This window comes from Gossypium hirsutum, chromosome A12 (assembly GCF_007990345.1).
Source record: "Gossypium hirsutum isolate 1008001.06 chromosome A12, Gossypium_hirsutum_v2.1, whole genome shotgun sequence".
NCBI lineage: Eukaryota > Viridiplantae > Streptophyta > Magnoliopsida > Malvales > Malvaceae > Gossypium > Gossypium hirsutum.
The window spans coordinates 67,653,000-67,671,831 of record NC_053435.1 but is presented as its reverse complement, the minus strand read 5'-3'; positions in this window follow the sequence as shown (position 1 = coordinate 67,671,831).

Sequence of the window (18,832 nt, the reverse complement as noted above, 5' to 3'; positions counted from 1 at the left end):
GATTTCGAGTACTTTGAGTCTATGGCATGTGTAGGTGTGTAAATATTAGAGTTTGTGATATGGCTTTAACCATATGTGTTGGCCTATTTTGATTATGGGGTTGTAAACCCATTTTAATTATGCATGTATATGCTATGGTATTACGTGATGAGTTTATAATGATTAAAGTATGAATTTTCCAAGTTTTCTTAAATTCCCCGTTTAGTCCCGAACCACCCCAGATATATGTTTTGGGTCTCGTAAGCCCATATATGGGACAAATTGCATGTGAAAAGAAAAACTTTAAATTTATTGAAATTTTACAGCACGATTTTTGTGTGATTGATTGAGTTTAAGCTGGGTAACACCTCGGACCCTATTCCGGCGAGGGATATGGGCGAGGGGTGTTACAGCAGATCTAGGAGTTGATCGTGGTTAGTGATTTAGGAAGAGGCTGTTATACTTATCGCGCAAGGTAAGGTTAAGGTGAGGTTTCGGTTTTAGTAAAGATATGTATTGAGCATGCGATTAATTGAAGGGTGATATCGTTTGTAGGTTGGTGAGTAAGGGAATCGCAGCACGCTTGCTTACCAGGTGTGTACATACACTGTACACACAAGTAGATCGGCAAAAGTCGAAAAGCCGAAATGTCAAAAAGCCAAAAGTTTGGCTATGGTAGTCTTATGAGCGCACGAACACTCGTAAGGGGGAAACTGATGGGTTGCCTGAGGTCCATGGGCGATTTCGTGGACTTGGGTTGTGAATTGGCCTAATGGGTCGGAATGGGCTAAATGGGCCCAATGGGCTGTTGAGCCATAATAGGCAAAATTTGATAAGTGATGCTCTGTGATAGAAAATTTGTGTGTGAGCATGAATATAAAGGTGATTTGGGCCTAATGGGCCATATGAATATGAATTGGGCCTGATGGGCCATATGAATGAGATGGGCCAAGTGGGCTATATGCATGTATGTAGGGGTTTTGAGCCTAGTATATGATAACTACATAAAACTTAATTAATATATTGCTAGGGTTAAGGTGTGGCAATAGGTGTATGCATGTCTAGGATTGGATCTAGGGAGAGCTTGGTACTAGAACGGTCTTAATGACTCACCTCCTCTTTTCTGGAATCCTACATGGTGCGTAGTATTCGTTCATCTTAGCTTACAAGATTTGTTAACGGGCCGAGGTAAGTGAAAACCATATTAAAGGGAAAATTATCGAAATACCCCTAAGGGTAGAAATAACCAAAATACCCTTAGGTGTTGAACGTAAGTTTTATGGATGTGACATGCATATCTGCTGTATACATATGATATTCTGCTTAGGTTGCATATGGGTTGGGAATTATGGAACGGAGGATGTATATGAGGATCGCATGGTTGCTTGACAATCGTGATCCACCGACGGCTTTTGAGCCCAATATGTAAATGAAGGTAGTTCCGTATTCGGGCTACCATTGATGTGTCGGTTGGGTGGGTTGATATTTATATCCCCACATCATGTGATGAGGGACGGAGCTGGTGTGTAGCGGATGGATAATTGGGATGGGATTGCATTGCATGTTTGATGTGTGATGTTTTTTTTTGAATGCTTGCCTTTCATTGAGGGTTGTATACACTGAGTTTGTGAAAACTCACCGCCTCTTTTATTTTATTTTTAGGTGATGTTCAGTAGAAGGTTCGATGTTTTTAGGGACTCTGGGTGGCTAGGTAGCAAGTTAATTTAGACTTGTTTTTTTTAAGCATATAAGTTTCTATTTAATTAAGTACTTTTCAAATCAGATTGTAATAGGGCTTCCATTTTGTTATTATTTGGATTATTATTTCTATGTGATGTAATTATAAGAGGTTGGGCATGTTTTCTTAAACTATAGTATGTCTTTTCTACGTTTCCACAACTAAATTTTTAAGTGACATGTTTTCATCAAATATTATGTTTCAAACAAGTGATTGAAAGGAGTTTTTTTGTTAATTAATTAATTTTTATTTTAAGAAGGGTTTTCAATGAAAACATGGTTTTCGCCAAAACACTTCAATGTGACACGCCGAATTCGGCCATAACGTCTAGACCGGGTTTGGGTTGTTACAATTACTTTGCCTTACTTCATCAAAATACAGTCTAACCCATTCAAAGATACATCTCTGTAAATCACAAATTCCTTACCCGATTTAGGCTAAACTAGAACTGGTGCTTCGGTTAATGGAGCTTTCATCTGGTAAAAACTTTGCTGACATTTATCAAACCATTTAAATCATACATCTTTTTGTAATAATTGTATCATTGACGTGGCTATCATAGAAAACCCTTTCACAAAAATTAAAAAAGGATTATATAGTAAAGCTATTTCAATTATTAACACTGAAGCTTTGAATTATTCTAAATCCACAATCATCAAATAGATTAAAAACCATAGTACCATAATAGGAACGATGTTTCAACAATATAGATGGAACAATACCTTAAAATCAATAGTATTTTCGAAATAGAAGAGGAAAATTGAAAGTAGTCCCAATAACAACCAGTGCTGTAACACAACTTCTATAATTTGAGATCCATATTACTGAACTCCCATGATCCAGTCAAGATTTATATTAGTAATAAATGTAATTATCTCCAGCCAATGAATATCTTTCACAGACAAACCATGTTTTCTAGATAAGATTAGAACATAAGAATGACAAGAAAACTGAGATAATGAAATCCAAAATGTAAAGCTATATTGAATTTTCAAGAATAAAAACCATATTGAATAACAAAAAGATCGATGATATCCCAGAGAAAATCCTGAATTAGGGTCTAGTGGGAATAGTGGTTTTGAGACCACAAATTTGAAATAGAAATAATTATTTTATGATTATTTGATGATCCATGATATGATTGCATGTTTGTGTGAAATTTTCATGAAGAAATTCTATGCCTAAAGTGTCCAATTTGACATTAGGGACTAAATTGAATAAGTTGTAAAACTTGTGTTCTAGAAGCTTCAAGTATGAAATTGCATTAGATTACTAATTAGTGGTCCTTAAATATAAATTTTACCAAGATCTAAAATTTTGGACAAAAATGGGCATGAATAGGAAAATTTTAAAAGAAAGGCTTTAAGGGCATTTTGGTCATTTGGTTAATAAAAGAATAAAAGGAAAAAATGAAGCAAAAATATTGTCCATCTTCTCCCACCTTAGCCAAAATTTTCAAGGGCTCCCTAGCTATGGTTTTCAACATTTTCAAGCTTGATTGTAAGTTCTCCCAAGTCCCGTTTTTAATATTCTTTACATTTTTGAAGTTTTCATCAATCGATCTAGCCATTTCTACCATTATTTTGAGCTAGCGTTAATGTATGAAATTTGACCCATGTGTGACATGGTTGTGTTTTGATGTTTAATGGAGGAATATGAATGTTTGTTGTGTGATAAACATCTTTTGCTAAGTGATTTTTAGTGGAAACACCTAAAAAGGACTTGTTTGTAAAAGGTGTAAAAATTAGTAGTAGAAATGTGAAATAAAGGAAAATGTGGGCTGGCATGAGTTAGAATATGAATCGGCTAGGCTCGGGTAACCAAGAAATTGCATGCATTTCATTTTACGAGTCTAGGGACTGAAGTGTAAATAAGTGAAAAGTTAGGGCTAAAAAGGTAATTTTACCAAAGTATGTGTTATGGGTTGATATGAGAAATGTAACTATTGAACAAGTTGAATTTGGCATTATAGATCAAGAAAAACGTGATTCAGGTCTTGATTCGGGGGAAAAAAAGGTTAACGAGGATTAGACTCGTTTCTATCATTTTGTACCGAGGTAAGTTCATGTGTAAATAATACAATGTTGTATCATGTTTTAATGATTTATTAATGAATGAATTTCCATGTTTAATTATTGAAAAGAGTGTATGAATAATATTATGGTCAATAAGAAGGACTTTGTGAAGATGTATCATCGAGAAAATCCTGTTTGAACCTTAGGAATAGCTTAGGATACAAGTGACATGTCACTAGGAACTATGTGATTTGAACTCATTGAGTTGTGGTCTGAGTTCATGATATATGTGGCATCTGAACTCATTTAGTTATGGTCTGAGTTCATGATGTATGTGACACATGTTTCGGCATCCGTGCACTGGTCTCACGTACATTACCAATAGCAGGGTAGTCTAGCATGTGTTACGGATACCTGATAGCCTGTGTGAGCAGACACGTGAGTAGCTCGAAAGCAAGCAACATGTGATATGTGATATGAGGTAGCATTGGCTACATATGAGGCACATAGGTGCAAGATTCCGATAGTATTCCTTGTAACGCCCCAATTTTCGGGAATTCTGTGTATGTTGGCAAAATTTAAAATTTCTGTGTTTTGTCTGTTTGGCGTAGGTTTAATTATGTTAGTGGGCCTCTAGAAGACCCAAGCTTAAGTTAAAACTCGGTAACTTTAGTTAATCTTAATTCCATAAGGAAAAAGGGTTCTGGTTAATTGGGCTTTTAAGTGTTAATTGGGTAAAATAAAACACAAAGAAGCAGGTGGCAAAGTGGCATGTGACGCCATTGGGAAGGCTATAAAAGTGGCGTATGGATGCTAGGGAGAGCTGAGGTTCAAGTCACAATGACAGCATATTAAGGGAATTATTTTTATGTTTAGAAAGGGTAAGCAATGGAACTCAAGTAAAAGACTGTCAGGAGGAGTTTGAGTTGCTCAGGTGATTCAGTAATGAGGGGATAAGGGAGAGGATTTAGGAGCTGATAATGGGAGAAAATCAAGGAATCTGAGTAGGAAGTAGGAGTTGGCCGTATAGGAAACTCTGCAAGTGCACTTTCGGGTAGGGCACCTTATGTTGGGAATTTTAGCATTTGGTCTAGGGCTATCGAATTCTTTTGTATTTCGGGACTAGGTTATTTAGTTGTTCTACCGAAAATTAGGTTTCTCTTCTCTTCCCTTTTATTTTTTGCTAAAAACCGAAGACTACACCAGTACCGACTTCACAACCACAAAACTAAATTCTCCACTCATCTCTTCTTCTGCTCATCTTTTCTTTTTCTTTTGGCCGAACCTAGAGACCCCTCACTGTGTCGTTTTCTCCATAGCCGAAAACTACCTCTTTTCTCATCCTTTTCCTTTTTCTATCTTCTCTTTTCCTCATAATAAAACTCATACCCTTCCTTCTCTGTCGCATCTATTATTGCTACCATCTCCCATATTCTCCAAGAACCGAATTTTGTGGTAGTCGAACTTCTCTTCTTTTACTTCCTTATTAAAACCGAAATCTATAAACCTGTGGTGGAGGAAGCCGAAACTTGGGTTGTTGGAACCTGTTTCTTCTCACGAGTACGGTAGATTGGGGTTAGGATCATGGATAGGCACACTCTTTTAAGCCGAACAACGATAGGTAAGTTGTTAAAATAATTTGCGTTAATCATACATGTTTTAAGAAAAAAAGCTGAAACCCTTAAGGGGGCGGCTAACGTTTGGACTAAGGGCATTATGCCTCTTTCTTTTTTTTAATGTGTAAGCATTAGCGTGAACAAGGGAGTGTGCAGCGAAGGACTTGAAGACTATTTGGTTGGATCCTTGGATCTAATCCATATTTCGGCAAGAAGGTAAGAGCAATAGGGTTTTAGGCATGGTTGACCGAATATGGTAAGGGGTTAATACAGAGTTGTTTTTGATAGTTAGATTAACGTGTTAGTAATTTAATTGTAGGCAGTTCGTGTGTGGATCTCGCCAGCATATCATTCCAAATAGGTGTGTAACTGACACCCTCATATAGGCTAGATCGGCAAAAGCTGAAAAGTCGAAATGCCGAAAAGCTAGTATTTTGAGAACATGCGAGTGTGCGAATGCTCGTGAGATTAATAGTTTGATGTATATGGTAGATTAAAGTGATAAGACTGTAGAGTGCACAACTCTGTGCATTTCGATGTTTTGGGCTTAATGGGCCAAAATCGGGATAGTGGGCCAACGGGCTCAATTTGGTAAGAAAATGCGGTAAGTGTTTCTGGTCGTACGTAAATGGCTATGATATGCATGGAAACCTTAAGAATAGTGAAATTACTTGAATACCCTTATGTATGGAAATTATTGATATACCCCTAGGTGCAAAATTACCATTATACCCCTAGGGTTACTTTTGACTGAAAAGCATGATGAGTTAATTCTGTATGATGTATGCCATGATTGTATATCTGCTGCATGGGGACATGGGTTATATTATGGAGGAAGCGTCCTAGTGGCTATGCCACAATTATCTGATCTGATGGTTCTGCCACATATATCTGTTCTGGTGGCTTTGCCACTATTATCTGTTCTGGTGACCCTGTCACATTATTTGTTCTGGCAGCCATGCTGCACATTTTTGTGGCGTGTAGCGGTTGAGTGGGTCGAGTAGTCTCCCTACATGGTGAAAGGTTGGTATGGGGGTGCATGTTGTTAGATATGGGTTGGGTTTTGCATAAACATGTAATATCTGTTCTGTTCTGTTATGGGCCTATGGGTTTTATTTTGAATTCTGTTCTGGGCTAAGGCCAACTTATTCTGTTCTCTGTGGTTTGAACCGATATTGGATATGGTTTGGTTAATTTACACATTGAGTTTCCCCAAACTCACCCCTTTATTTTCATCCACGCAGGTAATCCCCAACCATAGTGGGCTTGGAGCTGTGAGGGATTCGGAATGGCCACAAGATTTGCAAGTTTGACTCTCTTCCGGTGAACTGGACATCCTTTTATTTACGTTTAAGATTTTGGTTTTTTTTTTAAATTGTAATAAGGCCGCTTAATTATTTTTTAGGGTTTGAATATGTTTTATTAAGGTAGGTAATACTTATATTTAACTGTTGGAATTGGATAGCTTTAGGGCGTGTTTTCAAAAACAATAATTGATTTCAAAATAACACGTCAACAAGCAAAGCTTCAGCAATGAAAATATTTTTCCAAAATTAATCACTTTTCCTAAAAAGAACTTAATCAAATTGGTTTCCTAGAAAAATACATGACGTTAAGGTGTGGTAATGGCGGTGTGCATGTCTAGGATTGGATCTGAAGGGAGCTTGGTACTTAAGCAGTCCGATGGACTCACCTTCTCTTTTCCAGTTTCCTACCTAGTGCATAGCTTCCATTCACTTTAACCTACATTGAAATTATCTTTTAAAACACTAAGTTTTTCTAGAACAACAACCTGAAATGTTTTGAACGCTTCGATGTGGCATGTCGGATCCGGCCATAACGTCTGGGCCGGGTTTGAGGTGTTACATTTAGTTGTATCAGAGCCAAGTTGCAACAACTCGGCTGTGGAATGGGTTTACAAAAACAAAGATTTTCGGAAACAAAAATTCTATTAAAAAAAGACTCGATTTTTAAAATTTAGATCCTTAGTGGGTGGCATTCTGAATCTCCGGCCCAAGCCTATAAGTATTACTTTGAACTTCTTTGAATATTTTCCTGAATTATCTGTCTATACTGAAATCCTACTAGGATAGGATGACACTGAAACCATAGGAAAATTTGATAAAAGACTGAAATTGTAGCTAGACTTCGATTCTACGAAAACAAACTTTGAATTATTGTCTAATTCATAAAACATATGTAATAAACACTGGAATATTGAATTAATGCATAAAAATTCGTAACCAGATAATACGATATGAGTATAAGAGCCGCTCGTGGAAGAGGTCGTGGATGGGGCAGAGGAAGTGCTCAAGCGAGATCTTCATCTTCGGGACATATGCCGACGGCGGATGCACCAGTACCACCGGCAATGGAGGTGGAGTCTCATGACCGCGGTGTTGGGGATGATGCCCTGTCACAGGCAATGCTTCGTGTTCTGGAAAGGGTTGCCGGGGCAAGTACGGGCAATGGAATTCGAGGATCTATTTCTGAACGACTTCGGGCTAACGGAGCGGAGGTCTTTAAGGGTGTGTCTAGTGTAGCCCTGAATGTGGCGGAATATTGTTTGAAGGCCACAGAACGGATTATGGATGACTTGGACTGCTCTGTGGAGGAGAAGCTGAAGGGAGCCGTATCGTTGTTACGGGACGAGGCTTATCAGTGGTGGCTCACTGTGAGAGAAGGGACCCCAGCTGATAGGGTAACTTGGGAACTGTTTAAGACGACTTTTAAAGGGAAGTATGTTGGGGCGAGTTATGTGGACGCCCGCAAAAAGGAATTCTTGAACCTGGTGCAAGGAGGTAAAACAGTTGCTGAGTACGAGGCTGAGTTTCTGAGGCTGAGCCGGTATGCCGTGGGCATAGTCGCTACGGAATATGAGTGAAGTGTGCGCTTCGAGGATGGTCTTAGGGATGACCTTAGGGTGTTGATTGCTCCGCAGAGGGAGCGGGACTTTGTGGTCTTGGTGGAGAAGGCAAAGATAGCTGAGGAGGTAAAGTGTGCTGAAAACCAGAATCAGGAGAAGGATCGGAACTATTTTTGGAGGGATTGAGGACCCTCGGGTGGTGCTAATAGAAATGTTAAGAGAGCAAGAATGGAGGAACCAGTTCGAGTAGTGTCGATGAATGTGGTTAGACCACCAATCTTTGGAAACTGTGGTAAGGTACATTTGGGCGAGTGTAGGAAACGTTCCGGTGCTTGCTTTCGATACGGATCTATGGAGCATAGAGTTAAGGACTGTCCTCAGAGAGCTAATCAGGCTCAGGTTGCTGTACAGAGGGTTGCTCAACCCATGAGAGGTGGACCACAACCACCGAGAGGACGTGGACAAGGTAGGGGTGGAAATGGAAATGGTCGAGGTCGAGGGGCACCTGGCAGGGGTGTCGAAAATGCTGAAGCTTGACAACCAGCGTTGGTGTATGCAGCTCGTCATCGAGAGGAGGGCGACGTACCTGACATCATAACTGGTACGTTTTTTGTTCCTAGCATGCCATATACTGCTTTGGTGGATATTGGATCTACTCATTCCTATGTTGCATGTGCCATATCTGGGTCATTGGGTGTGCACTCTGAGAAGATTGTGAGTGGGGTATCTGTGCTAAGTCCTTTGGGTCACTCGGTTAGGGTAGACAAACTATATAGGGATGTATCCTTAGAAACTCAAGGTAGGATTTTCCTTGGAGATCTGATGGAGTTACCGTTCGAAGAGTTTGATCTCATTCTAGGAATGGACTGGCTTGTTAAGCATAAGGCGACTTTGGATTGTGCTGCTAAACGAATGGTGTTAAGGACAACGGAGGATGAGGAGGTTATGGTGATAGGTGAGCGAAGGGATTATTTTTCCAATGTGGTGTCAACATTAAGAGCCGAAAAGTGGATTCGGAAAGGTTGTGAGGCCTATTTGGCATTTGTAAGTTAGTCGGAAGAGGAGGGACTGACGATGGATAAGGTTAGGACCGTAAAAGAGTTTCAAGATATTTTTTCGGAGGAGCTTCCAGGATTGCCTCCGAACCGAGAAGTTGAGTTTGGAATCGACTTGTTGCCTGGAACGGTGCCCGTGTCCATCAAATCGTATAGGATGGCACCGAAGGAGTTAGTGGAGTTAAAGGCACAAATTCAGGAGTTGTTGGATAGGGGCTTCATTAGGCCAAGTGTGTCTCCATGGGGAGCACCAGTGCTATTCGTGAAAAAGAAAGATGGTACGATGCGGATGTGCATTGATTATTGCCAGTTGAACAAACTGACGACTAAAAATAAGTATCCACTGCCAAGGATTGACGATCTATTTGACCAGCTTAGAGGAGCTTCTGTATTTTCCAAGATCGACCTTCGATCTGGACATCATCAGTTAAGGGTCAAGAAGACAGATATCCATAAGACGGCATTCAGGACTCGGTATGGTCATTATGAGTTTCTGGTTATGCCATTTGGACTGATGAACGCTCCTGCAGCGTTTATGGATCTGATGAATCGTGTGTTCCAACCATTTTTGGATCAGTTCGTAGTTGTCTTTATTGACGATATCCTGGTATATTCTGAAATGGAAGCGAAGCATAATGAGCATCTCCGTATAGTGCTGCAAGTGTTAAGGGAGAAGGAACTTTATACGAAGTTCAGGAAGTGTGAATTTTGGTTGAAGGAAGTAATCTTCTTAGGACATGTGGTCTCTATTGAGGGGATTAAGGTGGACCCTCGGAAGATTGACGCGATTTTGGAGTGGAATCCGCCTAGGTCAGTGTCGAAAATACGGAGTTTTCTAGGATTGGCAGGATACTACAGAAGGTTTGTGGAAGGTTTTTCTGTGATGGCAGCACCTCTGACAAAACTTATAAGGAAAGGAGTACCGTTTGTATGGACTGAGAAGCAGCAAGAAGCTTTTGAGAAGTTGAAGAAAGTTCTGACTGAAGCTCCTGTGTTAATTCAGCCAGAGTCTGGGAAGGATTTTACTGTGTACAATGACGCATCACATGTAGGTTTGGGCTGCGTGTTAATGCAAGAGGGTAAGGTGGTTGTATATGCATCACGACAGCTTAAGCCTGACGAGGGGAACTATCCTACTCATGATTTGGAGTTGGCGGCAGTGATATTTGCACTTAAGATTTGGAGACATTACTTGTACGGAGAGAGGTGTATTATATACACAGACCACAAGAGTCTTAAGTATTTGTTGACTCAGAAGGAGCTGAACCTTAGGCAAAGGAGATGGATTGAGTTGCTTAAGGATTATGACTGTTCGATCGAGTATCACCCAGGCAAGGCTAATGTGGTAGCCGACGCTTTAAGTCGTAGAACTGTATCTGATCTGAGAGCAATGTTTTCTCGTCTGAGTCTGTACGATGATGGAAATATGTTGGCTGAGTTGCAAGTAAGGCCAACCTGGGTGGATCAGATTAAGGAAAAGCAGTTGGAAGATGAGTCGTTGGTCGCTCATTTTCAACAAGTTAGGGAAGGGGAAACTTCTGAGTTTGAGTTAAATGGCGAAGGAGTTCTGTGCTTCCGAGGAAGAATTTGTGTTCTGAAGGACTCTGATTTGAGGCAGGAAATATTGAAGGAAGCTCATGGGGGACTTTGTGCCATGCATCCTGGAGGGAATAAGTTGTATCACGACTTGCGAGAGTTGTACTGGTGGCCTGGACTTAAACGAGAAGTAACAAAGTTTGTAGGGAAATGTCTGACATGCCAGCAAGTGAAAGCTGAGCATCAATTACCTTCTGGACTGTTACAGCCAATGAAGATACCACTTTGGAAGTGGGAGAGGGTAACCATGGACTTTGTGAGTGGGCTACCCTTGTCACCATTGAAGAAAGACTCGGTGTGGGTGATTGTGGATAGGTTGACCAAATTAGCCCATTTCATACGGGTACGTACTGACTTTTCACTTCAAAAGTTAGCCAAGTTGTATGTGGCGGAGATTGTGCGACTTCATGGAGTCCCAGTTTCGATTATCTCTGACCGGGATCCCAAATTCACATCTCGGTTGTGGCAAAAGTTGCATGAGGCATTGGGGACGCGATTGAACTTTAGTACAGCTTTCCACCCTCAAATTGATGGTCAGTCGGAAAGGGTTATTCAGATTCTGGAGGACATGTTGAGGGGATGCGTGATTGACTTTTGAGGTAGTTGAGAGGATTACTATTCGTTGGTAGAATTTGCGTACAATAACAGTTACCAGGTGAGTATTTGAATGGCACCGTATGAAGCACTGTATGGATGAAGGTGTCGTACACCTAGTTGTTGGACCAAGCTAGGAGAGCAACAAGTTCTTGGACCAGAGTTGGTAGCTGATACAGAGGATAAGGTCAGAATAATTAGGGACCGGTTAAAAGAAGCATCTGATAGGCAAAAGTCATATGCAGATTTGAAGCGTAAGGAGATTGAGTACTCAGTAGGTGATATGGTCTTCTTAAAGGTTTCTCCTTGGAAGAAGATATTAAGATTTGGTAAGAAGGGCAAGTTGAGTCTGCGATTCATTGGGCCTTATCGGGTTTTGAAGCGAGTAGGCCCAGTGGCTTATCAATTGGAATTGCCTCCAGAGTTAGAAAGGATTCACGATGTTTTTCATGTCTCCATGTTAAGGCGTTATCATTCTGACCTTGCTCATGTCGTGCCAGTAGCAGAAATTGATGTTCAGACTGATTTGACCTTTGAGGAGGAGCCTGTGTAGATATTGGCTCAAGATGTTAAGGTTCGCAGAAGGAAATCTATCCTATTAGTGAAAGTGCTTTGGTGTAATCATGGCAGAGAGAAAGCTACGTGGGAGCCAGAAGAGGCGATGTAACAGCAATACCCTCATCTGTTTAGGTCAAGTAAATTTCGAGGATGAAATTTCTTTAAGGAGGGTAGAGTTGTAATGCCCCAATTTTCGGGAACTCTGTCTATGTTGGAAAAATTTAAAATTTCTGTGTTTTGTCTGTTTGGCGTAGGTTTAATTATGTTAGTGGGCCTCTAGAAGACCCAAGCTTAAGTTAAAACTCGGTAACTTTAGTTAATTTTAGTTCCATAGGAAAAAGGGGTTCTGTTAATTGGGCTTTTAAGTGTTAATTGGGTAAAATAAAACACAAAAAAGCAGGTGGCAAAGTGGCATGTGACGCTACTGGGAAGGCTATAAAAGTGGCGTGTGGATGCTAGGGAGAGCTGAGTTTCAAGTCACAATGACACCATATTAAGGGAATTATTTTTATGTTTAGAAAGGGTAAGCAATGGAACTCAAGTAAAAGACTGTCAGGAGGAGTTTGAGTTGCTCAGGTGATTGAGTAAGGAAGGGATAAGGGAGAGGATTTAGGAGCTGATAAGTGGAGAAAATCAAGGAATCTAAGTAGGAAGTAGGAGTTGGCCGTATAGGGGACTCTGCAAGTGTACTTTCGGCTAGGGCACCTTATGTTGGGAATTTCGGCATTTGGTCTAGGGCTGCCGAATTCTTTTGTATTTCGGGACTAGGTTATTTAGTTATTCTACCGAAAATTAGGTTTCTCTTCTCTTCCCTTTTATTTTTCGTTAAAAACCGAAGACTACACTAGTGCCAACTTCACAACCACAAAATTGAATTCTCTGCTCATCTCTTCTTCTGCTCATGTTTTCTTTTTCTTTTGGCCAAACCTAGAGACCCCTCACTCTGTCGTTTTCTCCATAGCCGAATACTACCTCTTTTCTCATCCCCTTCTTCTATCTTCTCTTTTCGTCATAATCAAACTCATACCCTTCCTTCTCTGTCGCATCTATTATTGCTACCATCTCCCATATTCTCCAAGAGCCGAATTTTGTGGTTACCGAACTTCTCTTCTCTTACTTCCTTATAAAAATCGAAATCTATAAACTTGTGGTGGAGGAAGCCAAAACTTGGGTGGTTGGAACCTGTTTCTTCTCACGAGTACGATAGATCGGGGTTAGGATCGTGGATAGGCACACTGTTTTAAGCCGAACAACGATAGGTAAGTTGTTGAAATAATTTGCGTTAATTATACATGTTTTAGGAAAAAAAGCCGAAACCCTTAAGGGGGTGGCTAACGTTTGGACTAAGGGCATTATGCCTCTTTCTTTTTTTTGAATGTGTAAGCATTAGCGTGAGCAAGGCAGTGTGCAGCGAAGGACTTGAAGACTATTCGGTTGGATCCTTGGATCTAATACATATTTCGGCAAGATGGTAAGAGCAATAGGGTTTTAGGCAAGGTTGGCCGAATATGTAAGGGGTTAATACATAGTTGTTTTTGATAGTTAGATTAACGTGTTAGTAATTTAATTGTAGGCAGTTCATGTGTGGATCTCGTAAGCATATCATACCAAACAGGTGTGTAACTGACACCCTCTTATAGACTAGATCGACAAAAGCTGAAAAGCCGAAATGCCGAAAAGCTAGTATTTTGAGAACATGCGAGTGTGCGAATGCTCGTGAGATTAATAGTTTGATGTATATGGTAGATTAAAGTGATAAGACTGTAGAGTGCACGACTCTGTGCATTTCGATGTTTTTGGGCTTAATGGGCCAAAATCGGGATAGTGGGCCAACGGGCCCAATTCGGTAAGAAAACGCGGTAAGTGTTTTTGGTCGTACGTAAATGGCTATGATATGCATGGAAACCTTAAGAATAGTGAAATTACTTGAATACCCCTATGTATGGAAATTATTGATATACCCCTAGGTGCAAAATTACCATTATACCCCTAGGGTTACTTTTGACTGAAAAGCATGATGAGTTAATTCTGTATGATGTATGCCATGATTGTATGTAACACCCCGAACCCGAGACCGTCGCCGGAGTCGAACACGAGGTGTTAACAGACTTCAAACCACTTATTTGACATTTCCCAGACAAGCTGCCAATCTGCGTACTAGTCGCTTTAAAAATCATATCTTGAGTTCTGAAACTCAAAATCCAATTCCGTAAATTTTCCCTGGAACTAGACTCATATACCTATATGGTAGAATGTTTATAGAATTTTTGGTTGGGCCAATTAGTACAGTTTATTAGTTAAATTCTCCCCTATTACAGGGTGGAACTGCACTGACCTTCATGCATTACAATTTGGATAACTCCCTGCACAAAGCTTCAATACTGATGCAGTTTGTTTCTATAGAAACTAGACTCAGAGAGGAATCTATAAATATATGGCATGACTCCTAATTATCTCTGGTTAATTTATAATGAATTTCCAAAGTTGGAACAGGGAACCCAGAAATCGTTCTGGCCCTGTCTCACGAGAACCTGAATATCTCTTAACATACTGTCCATATGATTTCTATATGAAAATAGACTCATCGAGCTTCGATTACATAATTTATTCACTATTTAATTCCATTCCTACTAATTTTTGTGATTTTTCAATCCCACGTCACTGCTGCTGCCAGCATCTGTTACTGAAGCAACTATGCCCATTTCGTGATTTCTCATTGATCTATCTAGTAATTCATCATACATATCACAAAATTATAATCATGACTAGCCATACCAAAGGCTAATCATTGTCAAACATCTCCCTACTACACTATTGCCATATCATGAATCTTAACACCAAAATTAATCAGCCATGACATATGGCATAAAAAGAAAATCGAATTACCAAGACTTACGACCTAACGTTATAAAACCAAATCCAACCGAACATTTATGCCATTTTCGGATGGCTAAAATTTTACATACCAAATTTCAACAAAACATATTAGCCTATACATGCCGAAATGTTCTCCTAGACCGACTAAAAAGAAAATACCAAAAGTTGCTAGCCGGTGTGATGACTCCGATGACGGCCCGATCACGCAAAAAGAGACGAGTCCAAGAAACCTAAAATAGGTGACAAGGAAACACCGAGTGAGTATATAACTCAGTAAGTCATAAGCAATGCACTACCATCCATTAATAACATTATCACAAGAGGAAGCAAAATGGAACGAGGCTAGTTACTCCATCCATACCGAACCATACCATAGTTCCTCAAACCTATCGGTTCAAGCTCATACCAAGTCATGCATTCACATTCCATATACTAATCAATAGGATATTTGAGGCATTTTCATACATCATTTTATTTTCGTTACAATCATACAACTAAACGACCTTTCACCTATTCCATGATAAATCTTATGTACGTTACTTCAATTATAATTGTCACATAGGTTCAAACTTACCAAGCTCAACTTCAAATATAAACATAGCGCTTATTAGTCACGAACTCGAGGTACTTACCCGATCCGCTGTCCGTGATCAACTCAATAATGTCGCACACTTAGTGTCCATAGTGATTCAAAAGTATATATTAAGTCCGCACACTCAGTGCTATATAATCAACTTGCACACTTAGTGCTATATAATCAAACTCGCACACTTAGTGCTACATAATCAAACTCGCACACGTAGTGCTACATAATCAAACTCGCACACTTAGTGCTGTACAATTTAAACCCGCACACTTAGCGCCAATCTCATGATCATAAATGTTTATACCCGCACTCTTAGTGCCGAGATCAACAACTCAATACATCTCACCTCTTTTCTTTTCATTCAACACTTTCATCACCACATACATACATGTATATATATATTTATCATTCCATTCAGCATCATTACATAGACGTTATGACCATTTAAATTAATACAAACTATATGCTTAATGACTTACTTTATGTTGGGTAAAATAATTCCGAGTCGGCTACTTGATGACCTTCGATTTCCCCTTGTTGGACGCCTCTCCTTTAGGTTCTTGAGCTTAAATAAATAAATCAACTAGTTTAATTACCTTGCTAGTTATTTATATCCCGTAACATTAATAGTTTCATATCAAAAGAAGCATACGGCAACATTTTATTTCAAGGTACATATTCATAATTCAAATTCGACCATATAAACCAATATCATCCACTTGATCAATTATAGAGAATTAAAGTTAATATCACCATGTGTACTCTATATGGCCCATTATACATAATCAAATTTAACATCATCTATATATTTACTCATATGGCCGAATATACATACCCCCATATAATATCATTTTCATTCCATTTAACACTTAATTTCCACCACATAAACACTTGGCCGAATAATCCTAAACTAGCAAAACTCCACATTTGTTCATACCATCTTTTAAATTCACATGTATATTTTATTTTTACATGAACCATAGCCGAATCGTTTTAACCATGAGTAACATAACAAGCATAAATCATGCTTATGGATATACCATGGCTGATTCAATCTAATCACATCCAAAATCATCAACCATTTTCAATGCATATAACATATATAAACATGAATAAGTTTCATATAATCTCTTAACACATTAATTTCTTTCATCAACAATCTTTTGTTTCTTTATCCATCAAAACGTAAAGGTAAGAAAAAATCAAGTTCTTCTCACACATACCATAACCGAAAGTTCCATCCAACACTCTAAATTCGAAATTTTAGTATGGCTAGGTAAGAAAAACGTGATGATTAACCTGAACAACTAAGATTTCAAAAGAAAGATTAACAAAATTTACTAACCTCCTCTTCATTCAAAAGGCCGAATGCCTTTGCCCCCCCTCTTTTTCTTCTTCTTGTACGGCTAAGAAGAACAAGGTAATAACCCCTTTTTTTTACTTCTTTTATTATCCTTAGTATTTCTTTTATTATTTCCTTTCCTTTACATAAAATAATGACCACTTCATGGAAATTTACCACATATTCTAATATATGCTCCATCATGGCCGGCCACTATGTATACAAGAAGGAGTATTTGACATGCAAAGCCATTATTCTCACTACATGCTTTAATAGGTCCTTATAAATTAACCTATCACATTTCAAAATTTTCTCACATAATCCTATTTACTAAAATTCACCTACAATTAAACAAAATTCAAATATGAAATTTTCACACATGCATATATACATATAATAAGCATCAAATATGACAGCTAATTATTTTTATGACTCGGTTTAGCGGTCCCGAAACCACTTCCCGACTAGGGTCAATTTTGGGCTGTCACAACTCTCCCCCACTCAAGAAATTTTCGTCCCCGAAAATCTTACCGGCAAATAGGTTTGGGTATCGTTCTTTCATCGAGCTCTCGGTTTCCCAAGTAGCTTCCTCGATCCCGTGTTTGAGCCATAACACCTTTACTAACGGAACCCTTTTGTTTCGCAACCCCTTCACTTCACGAGCTAGGATACGCATCGGCTCTTCTTCATAACTCATATCGGCTTGAATTTCAACCTCCGACGGACTAATTATGTGCGAAGGATCAGATCTATAGCGTCGAAGCATCGAAACATGAAAGACATCGTGAATCTTTTCAAGTTCAGGGGGTAAAATCAATCGATACGCAACTGGACCGACTCGTTCGGATATTTCGTATGGCCCAATGAATCTCGGACTCAACTTGCCCTTTCGGCCAAATCTGAGTACCTTTTTCCAAGGCGAAACTTTAAGAAACACTTTATCTCCCACCTGATATTCAATGTCTTTTCGTTTCAAATCCGCATACGATTTCTGACGATCCGTGGCTGCCTTTAGACTTTCACGGATTACCCTTACTTTCTGTTCGGCATCTTTAATCAAATCGACTCCGAAAATTTTACTTTCACCGAGCTCGGTCCAAAACAATGGTGTACGACATTTACGACCGTACAAAGCCTCGTAAGGTGCCATCTTAATACTTGATTGAAAACTATTGTTGTAAGCGAATTCAATCAAAGGTAAATACCGTTCCCATGAACCACTAAACTCGAGGATGCAACATCTCAACATATCCTCAAGTATCTGAATTATCCGCTCGGATTGACCATCGGTTTGTGGATGAAAAGCGGTGCTAAAATGCAGCTTGGTACCCAAAGCTTCTTGCAATTTCTTCCAAAATCGTGAGGTGAATCTCGGATCTCTATCCGACACGATAGAAATAGGTACTCCATGTAATCTCACAATCTGAGAAACATACAATTCGGCTAGTTTATCCAATGAAAAATCTATATGCACGGGGATAAAGTGAGCCGACTTAGTCAGTCTATCAACAACAACCCAAATCGCATCCTTCTTGCTTGCTGACAAGGGCAGTCCGGACACAAAGTCCATTGTGACTCGATCCCATTTCCACTCGGGTATCATGATCGGCTGAAGTAATCCTGAAGGCACTTGATGTTCCGCTTTCACTTGTTGACATATTAAACATCTCGAAACAAAGTCGGAGATGTCTCGTTTCATACCATGCCACCAAAACCGACGTTTCAAATCGTTGTACATTTTCGCACTCCCTAGGTGAATTGACATTCGGCTACAATGAGCTTCGTTCAGAATCATCGAAATGAGTTCTGAATTTCTTGGAACACACAACCGACTTCTGAACCTCAATCAATCGTCATCATCAATTTTGAAATTTGGATTCCATATTCGGAATACATTCAGCCCGTTTTGCAACCAATTCATCGTCGACTTTCTGAGCTTCACGAATTTGATGAATCAATAATGGTTTGGCCTTTAATTCAGCTACTAACACATTGTCGGGTAGAACAGAC